General features: G+C 35.6%; 1 protein-coding gene across 3 annotated transcripts in view; it reads left to right on the top strand.

The window, feature by feature from the left end:
• The first annotated feature begins 2,930 nt into the window (after nt 1–2,930).
• The window catches only part of LOC122812911 (transmembrane protein 200A-like), a 1,305,306-nt gene continuing 1,301,764 nt past the window's right edge, over nt 2,931–6,472 (top strand). For all 3 annotated transcript variants that reach the window (XM_044084975.1, XM_044084966.1, XM_044084983.1), the window contains exon 1: nt 2,931–3,313. The gene's annotated coding sequence lies outside the window, so the exon portion shown is untranslated. The remainder of the gene's footprint in view (nt 3,314–6,472) is intronic.

Raw genomic sequence — 6,472 nt, forward strand, 5'->3', positions numbered from 1 at the left:
ATAGAATTCCAATTAAAAATGGAACTAGGCAAGGATGCCCGTTATCACCCCTCCTTTTCAACCTATACCTAGAAGCACTCCTCCTATCCATTAAACAAAATACATACCATAACCCCCCAGTAATTTACTATCTTAAAATATTTTTCTCCACTTTTGTGGACGATTTGAATATATACTGTACTACACCAATCACCGATATAAATAAAACACTAGCTACAATTGAACACTTCTCGACTATGTCTAACTACAAATTAAACCTTAACAAAACAAATATCTTCCCTTTAAAATCATCCAAACCTTTCTCACTAATACCACTTCTAGGCACAATTAAAACTAAAGATGAGATTAAATACCTGGGTGTCACATTTTCTCAAAATAACAAGTAGTTTTATCAAAGTAATATAACCCTAAAAATGACTGGACATTATGCAAGACTGCAAAAGAAGGAGCAACTTGAAATTACCATTCCTGGCTAAAGTCTCAATAAACAAAATTAATATTTTACCCAGATTATTATATATTTTCATGACTTCGCAAATAATTATATTATACATAACAAATTTTTTAAACAGATGCACACCTCACTTGCAAGGTTCATTTGGGAACCCAAAAACACCAGGATCTCCTATCCCAAATTAACACTTCCCAAAAATAAAGGAAGACAGGGCCTTCCGGACTTTGAAACTTATTACCTAATCATTAACACTAATAGAGTGCTGAGAATAGCTGAACACAATCTGACAACCAAATTTTGATCTCCTACCTGGGTAACAATCTACCATAGATATATTAAAGCACTAGGTATCAACCCCAAGGGATTACCATTCCTAAATCAAAAAATAATGCAATCTTACAACATTATAGATTCCCTAAAACACTCTATCAACCTAACACAAAAACTCTTTCAATCCCTGAACCTCGCTCAAGTCATGATGTTGCTACAACCCCTCCATAAAAACCCAAATTTAAAAATGAACAATCAAATGTTGAATTTGGACTCTTATCCCCAATTAAAAAATAAAACTATCCAAGATTTATACCCATACCTTAACTGCTCGATACAGGAAATAAGAAATAACTTAAACCTCCCCAAATCACATACAGTGATCCTAAAACAAATTAAGGAATTGTGTTCCAGTTAACTCCAAAACACTAATATAGCCAACAGTGACATAGAAATCTGTAACTTACTAAGGAAAAATGCCCTATCAACTAAAAAAAAAAAAATTACGAATTCTTACAAATTAGTAAATTACATTAAATTCCAGAGGGATCTCCTTTTCTCTAACTACTGGGGAAAAATAAATTCATCTATAGAAAATCAGCAAATAAACCAAGCAATTAACTTAACACTGAAGACCATACCTCTCCAAAAATTAGCTTACACCCAGCTTATGATTAATAACGCATATTTCACACCTGTAATCCTGCACAAATTTAATGCATCAAGATCACCACTCTGTCCATACTGCAAAGATCAAACAGCTGACTTACTGCGCCTATTTTGGAGCTGCAAATGTGTCTATAAACTTTGGAACTCTCTTAAAATACAATTACAAAAAATAGGCTATCAGTCATCTACACTATCATGGGAATTTGCTATATTACACATCCTACCTCCCAACATTCCAAAGAAACAAGCAACTACACTTGTTACAATTTTTCTACTAATGAAACTATATATAGCGTTTAAGTGGCTTGACCCAAGTAGTATCTCCTGGAAGGGATTCAGACAGTTAGCCATAAAACATTTATTGGCCCATAAAATCGTAATGGATAAAAAAGACAAAATTACAAAATGTAGGGTAGTTTGGGAACAAGCCTTTAACGTCATATTAGCATGAACCACCACAGAGACACTTGGAAATACGTCACTAGGGACTCTAGAACGTCACATGTGTTCAACCACTCATAACATCCTATGGTTTTGATTTACAAATATATGTACTGTTGTTATATTCAATGTTTAAATTGTGAAAGCATCTTTGTATATAGTGTAGATAATTGTGTTAGATGACCTATACCATATGGTTTGAAGCTCAATGGATATAACACTGTACTATGGTCATGTTTTTTGTATATGCATGTTTGATGACTCATATAAATGAAAAATAAAAATTATTGAAAAAAAAAAAAGCCCAAAAATAGGGACACATTTTAAATATTGATCCTCTACTTATAAAGTTGCTAGAACAACAGGATTTTGTTAGCATGTATTTTCTGAAGGATATGAGGTTTGAAACTCAAATGCATGTCATCATTTAATGACTTTAATCCTTGGATCATCCCAGTGATTTGTCCAAAAAAAAAAAACACACACACACACACACAATTTTATGAGGGACAGTCCAAATATATGAGGCCAAAATCTGGACATTCTGCAAAAGCTGTACAGTTGAGAGTAATGCGAGAGGTTTATTAGCAAAAGGAACGCTCAGAGCAGCAAGACATTACAGGTACAGTGCAAATAACGGGACTCTAGAAATATCAGTGTTCCGTCGTACTCTCTGCTTTACCTAAAATCAGCAGTAGGCCAAATGCACACACCTGTCAACTATCCAGATTTTTGCACATGTCCATATTTTGCCGCATAGTTTTTGTCTTTTTCTCATAAAATGTATGGTTTTCAGGAAAATCAGAAGTGAAGTCAGTAAATAATGGCAGACAATTAAGAATGCATGCTAATGCAAATCCGGTCATTGTGTCATCTTTCTAAGATTTTAAAGGCGATTCTAAAATCATATTTAAAAATTGCCCCCCCCCCCCCACACACACACATTATTTTTGCCCACCAGATTTCCTGCACTACGAGGTTGAGAATTATGATGACACACATACACACACACACTACGCGCAGCCTAAGAGATAAAGAGTTTGACTCGCAATTTTCGCAAAGGCAGTCTTAGGCTAGAAATGCCCCACCCATTTTCTTTGATTGACAGCATAGGTGCCAGTTTTTTGCGCAAAACTACTTACAGTAATTCAAGAGAAACTTTAAAAGGAAAACGGTACTACCACCGCTCTCACGGAAGCAATGCTGAGAAATGACTGTTCATCGCACAGGGAACTAAGATGTAGCATTAAAACGAACGACTAATACAACTTGGGGTGCATGTGTTTTGCCGACGCAGAGTGATGGGTAGGGTAAAGCCCATCCAGAAGGTATGTCTGGTCTCTGTGGAAAACATTAGTGGTGCACGAGAAGGTGAAATACGTGGTGTGCCTGGCACAAAAAAAGGAGAAAGATATCTCACGAGGCTGTAAAGTCTGGACCCTAAAGAGTTCCTTCCGCCCCATCCTGTAGTCTTGTGTGGTAAGTCGAGACCTTCGTTGTCGCCGTCTTTTGCTGTAGTAAACTTTTAACAAATTTAGAACGGGAGTAAATTACCATACCTGTTTACTGTCACGGCACCAAAATACACAGAAACACGGTGGAGAAACATGTTAGGGGGTTTATGATGTGAATGCTGAGAGCAATTATCTTTTCACTCTCCGTATTGTCGGGCTAAACAGTTGTTTAACAATAGTTTGAGACAGTTTCCCCAAGTTTTTCGGGCGAGTCACTCCGATATCTGACCGATGGAAGGTCATCGCAACAGTTAGTCAGATATATCATGCAGACTGTACGCATTGTTGTAGATTTACGTGACTTAAATGAAGATCGTCTGTATTGTGGCACTTTTATATAGATGAGTAAGAGACAATGTGATTATTTTTCTTCATAATTTTCTGCACGCAGAATAAATTGTGTACTATTTTGTGGTATTGCGGTGGGTTTGTCGTTATATAACTGTATTTATTTAAATTGAAAACAGATCGTTCCATGTCGAGTTTGCGGCTGCCTAATGTGTAGTGTTGTGTGTCGTAGTCGTGGGGCATCATTTTTCTGCCGCCGGTAACCGTTAGAGCACACAATTTTAACTTAAGCTAAAGCATCGCGTTTTCCGTTGCATATCTGATCCTGTGGGCCATTTTTATTGTATGGTTGTAAAATGCTACTTATGACAACAATCTCTTTCTCTCTCTCTGCTACATGTGTGGGGTTTCCTGTCCAGGCTGGGATTCATCTGTCATATTTCATAATTAAGCCATAATGCAAATGTTTTAGAATAAGGAGTAGGAAGACTGTCCTGTGTGTGAAGAGATGGTTGTAAAACATACAGAAGTGAAAACAGTTGCATATTTGTTTTGTGCAGTCTAGGCAGAATATTCTGAATCCCACGTTCCGGTCATAACTTTAAATTGTCCAGATTTTCGCAGAACTTCCTGATTTAGACTCATATATTTGGTCTACTTCTCCTAAAACGTTTGGCTTTCTGTCAGAGCATTGAGTATTGTGGTCGGAAAATAAATTTAAACTTTTGAATGTCAGACATACTGTTTAGAAAATTCATGCTATTGCAAAATTTATGATCAGCTTTCTAAGTTTATAAGAACCATATTATAAAATTGTTCTTACTTTTGGTCCTTTCTCTCCCCGTTATTTATGATTTTGTCCAGATATCTTGAGCTAATAGGTTGAGGGGTATAGTTCCGGTATGACTTTTTTGCGGTGCACTTATGTTTGTCTGGCAGTTAACCTTTCATGGATGAGCAAAACAGACCACCTCTAGCTTCAAAATTGGAGACATTCTTTATTGAGGGCATTGAGAGGTGGGTTATCGTAATTAAGAGAAACCAAACTGGCACGGCTTGTTAACGAGATGATTTGCACCCTGGTGAATAAATTTGGTAACAGTCTGCAAGGAAAGTATTACGTTTTGTATATATTTTGGCCACTGTGGAGCAGACCATGAGCTCCTTGCTGGTTCCTGAAGTTATTCTTATAAGATACAAACTTTATAAATGAAAAATAACCATTTTTATATATTTCATTTGCTTTATAAAGGAGCTTTCTGCCTTCTCTAACCAGTATTAGAATTCGTTCTGACCATAATAAACTTTCAATATTGTGACTTTTTATTTTAATTAAAAAAAAAAAAAAGTATATGAACAACACCAGCTATGAGTACTTACCATGTTTGGGAAATTGCTGAACACTGTTTTGTGCCAAAACTAGTTCAGGGCAAAATTAGCAAATGTCATGTCAGCATATAAAATATGTTTACCAATGTATTTTTCTTCATTAGATTAGAGTGCTAAGACATAACTTTTTATTCATTGCTGAAGCATGGTGTTAAGGACTAACCACAAACGATGTATTATTCACACAGATCAAATCCTATTTTATTCAGGTGCTGCATAATTTGAAAAAAAATATATAACAGTCAGCAAAGAGAACTGTTACAACATCAAACAATATTTTGAGCATTAGAATTAATTTTAAGACATTTAGAAGTGGGGTAGGGATCAGTGATGTGAAGCACAGATAGTTTAGGCTTGATCAGACACATAGTCTTTAGTTCAAATCAAGGTCACAAGAATGTTATAATGGCGGAGAGAGAGAGAGAGAGATGACCTGGTGTTGTGAGGACAACAAAAAATGCTAAGAACATGTTGATTGGCAAAAATATTTAGAAAATGTATCAAGCGATGAAAATGTAGGGTGTCGCGAGACTTTGCCTTTTACTGAAAGTTATGCATTTTTGTTTGATGGGTTGGGTTCAAGTTATTGTTTTCATTTATTAGACTGTTAGTCATCCATTGTGAAGTATATTTTTTATGGAGGGATGGTGGAACAGCGGGTGCGTCCGTGTATGTATTAAGAAAACAACACCTTTTTTCTGTTAGGATTAGCCAGCTGTTTTTTTTTTTTTTTTTGGTAACTTTCTTAAGGCAAAAAAATACTCCATTGTTAAACATATGAAATTGAATGTTCTCAAAAGTTTAACAAGGTGTTATGCACTCTATGTTTCTAATATCATGCAACAAGGGCAATGAGCAAAGAGCAAGGGTTTAACCAATAAGTCCAGCATGCAGGTTCTTTGTAAAATGTCATTAATCATGCATCACAAACTTAGTATTATGATTTATTGTTGCTGAAAAATGTTTGAGTCAGTGTTTTATTTGATTCAAAGCTTAACCATAGTGTTTTTCCAGATGTGTTAAAAATATGTTTTAATGTTTCTCTGTGTGATGTGTTACAATGTTTAAAAATCTTTTCTTAGGATGTTAACAGAAACTGCAAATGCTGACGTTCTGTTTTATTGATTTCAACTGCCTGAGTAGGAGAGAGTGCAATAACTCTTCTGATGCAGGCACTACAGTATAATGACAGGATTAAAATATCTAATTTATTATTTTACTTTGATGCCACCTGAAGAAAGAACTGGTAACACAAATAAGTAGCATCTTAATTAGTCATTGGAGGAGAGTAAGGCACCTGAAGACCAGAAGGAGTTGATGTGATTCCTCTTCCAAAGAATGAGGACAAGACAGAAGTTTAAGTCAGACTGTAGTTTTAATACAAATTGTGGAATTGTTGCTGGTGGAAAAAGTGTGGCGTTTCTAGAAACCAATAGGGCATAGAACC

Source organism: Protopterus annectens, chromosome 1.part1, assembly GCF_019279795.1.
Source record: "Protopterus annectens isolate FY-2018-M chromosome 1.part1, PAN1.0, whole genome shotgun sequence".
In the NCBI taxonomy this organism is placed as follows: Eukaryota; Metazoa; Chordata; order Ceratodontiformes; family Protopteridae; genus Protopterus; species Protopterus annectens.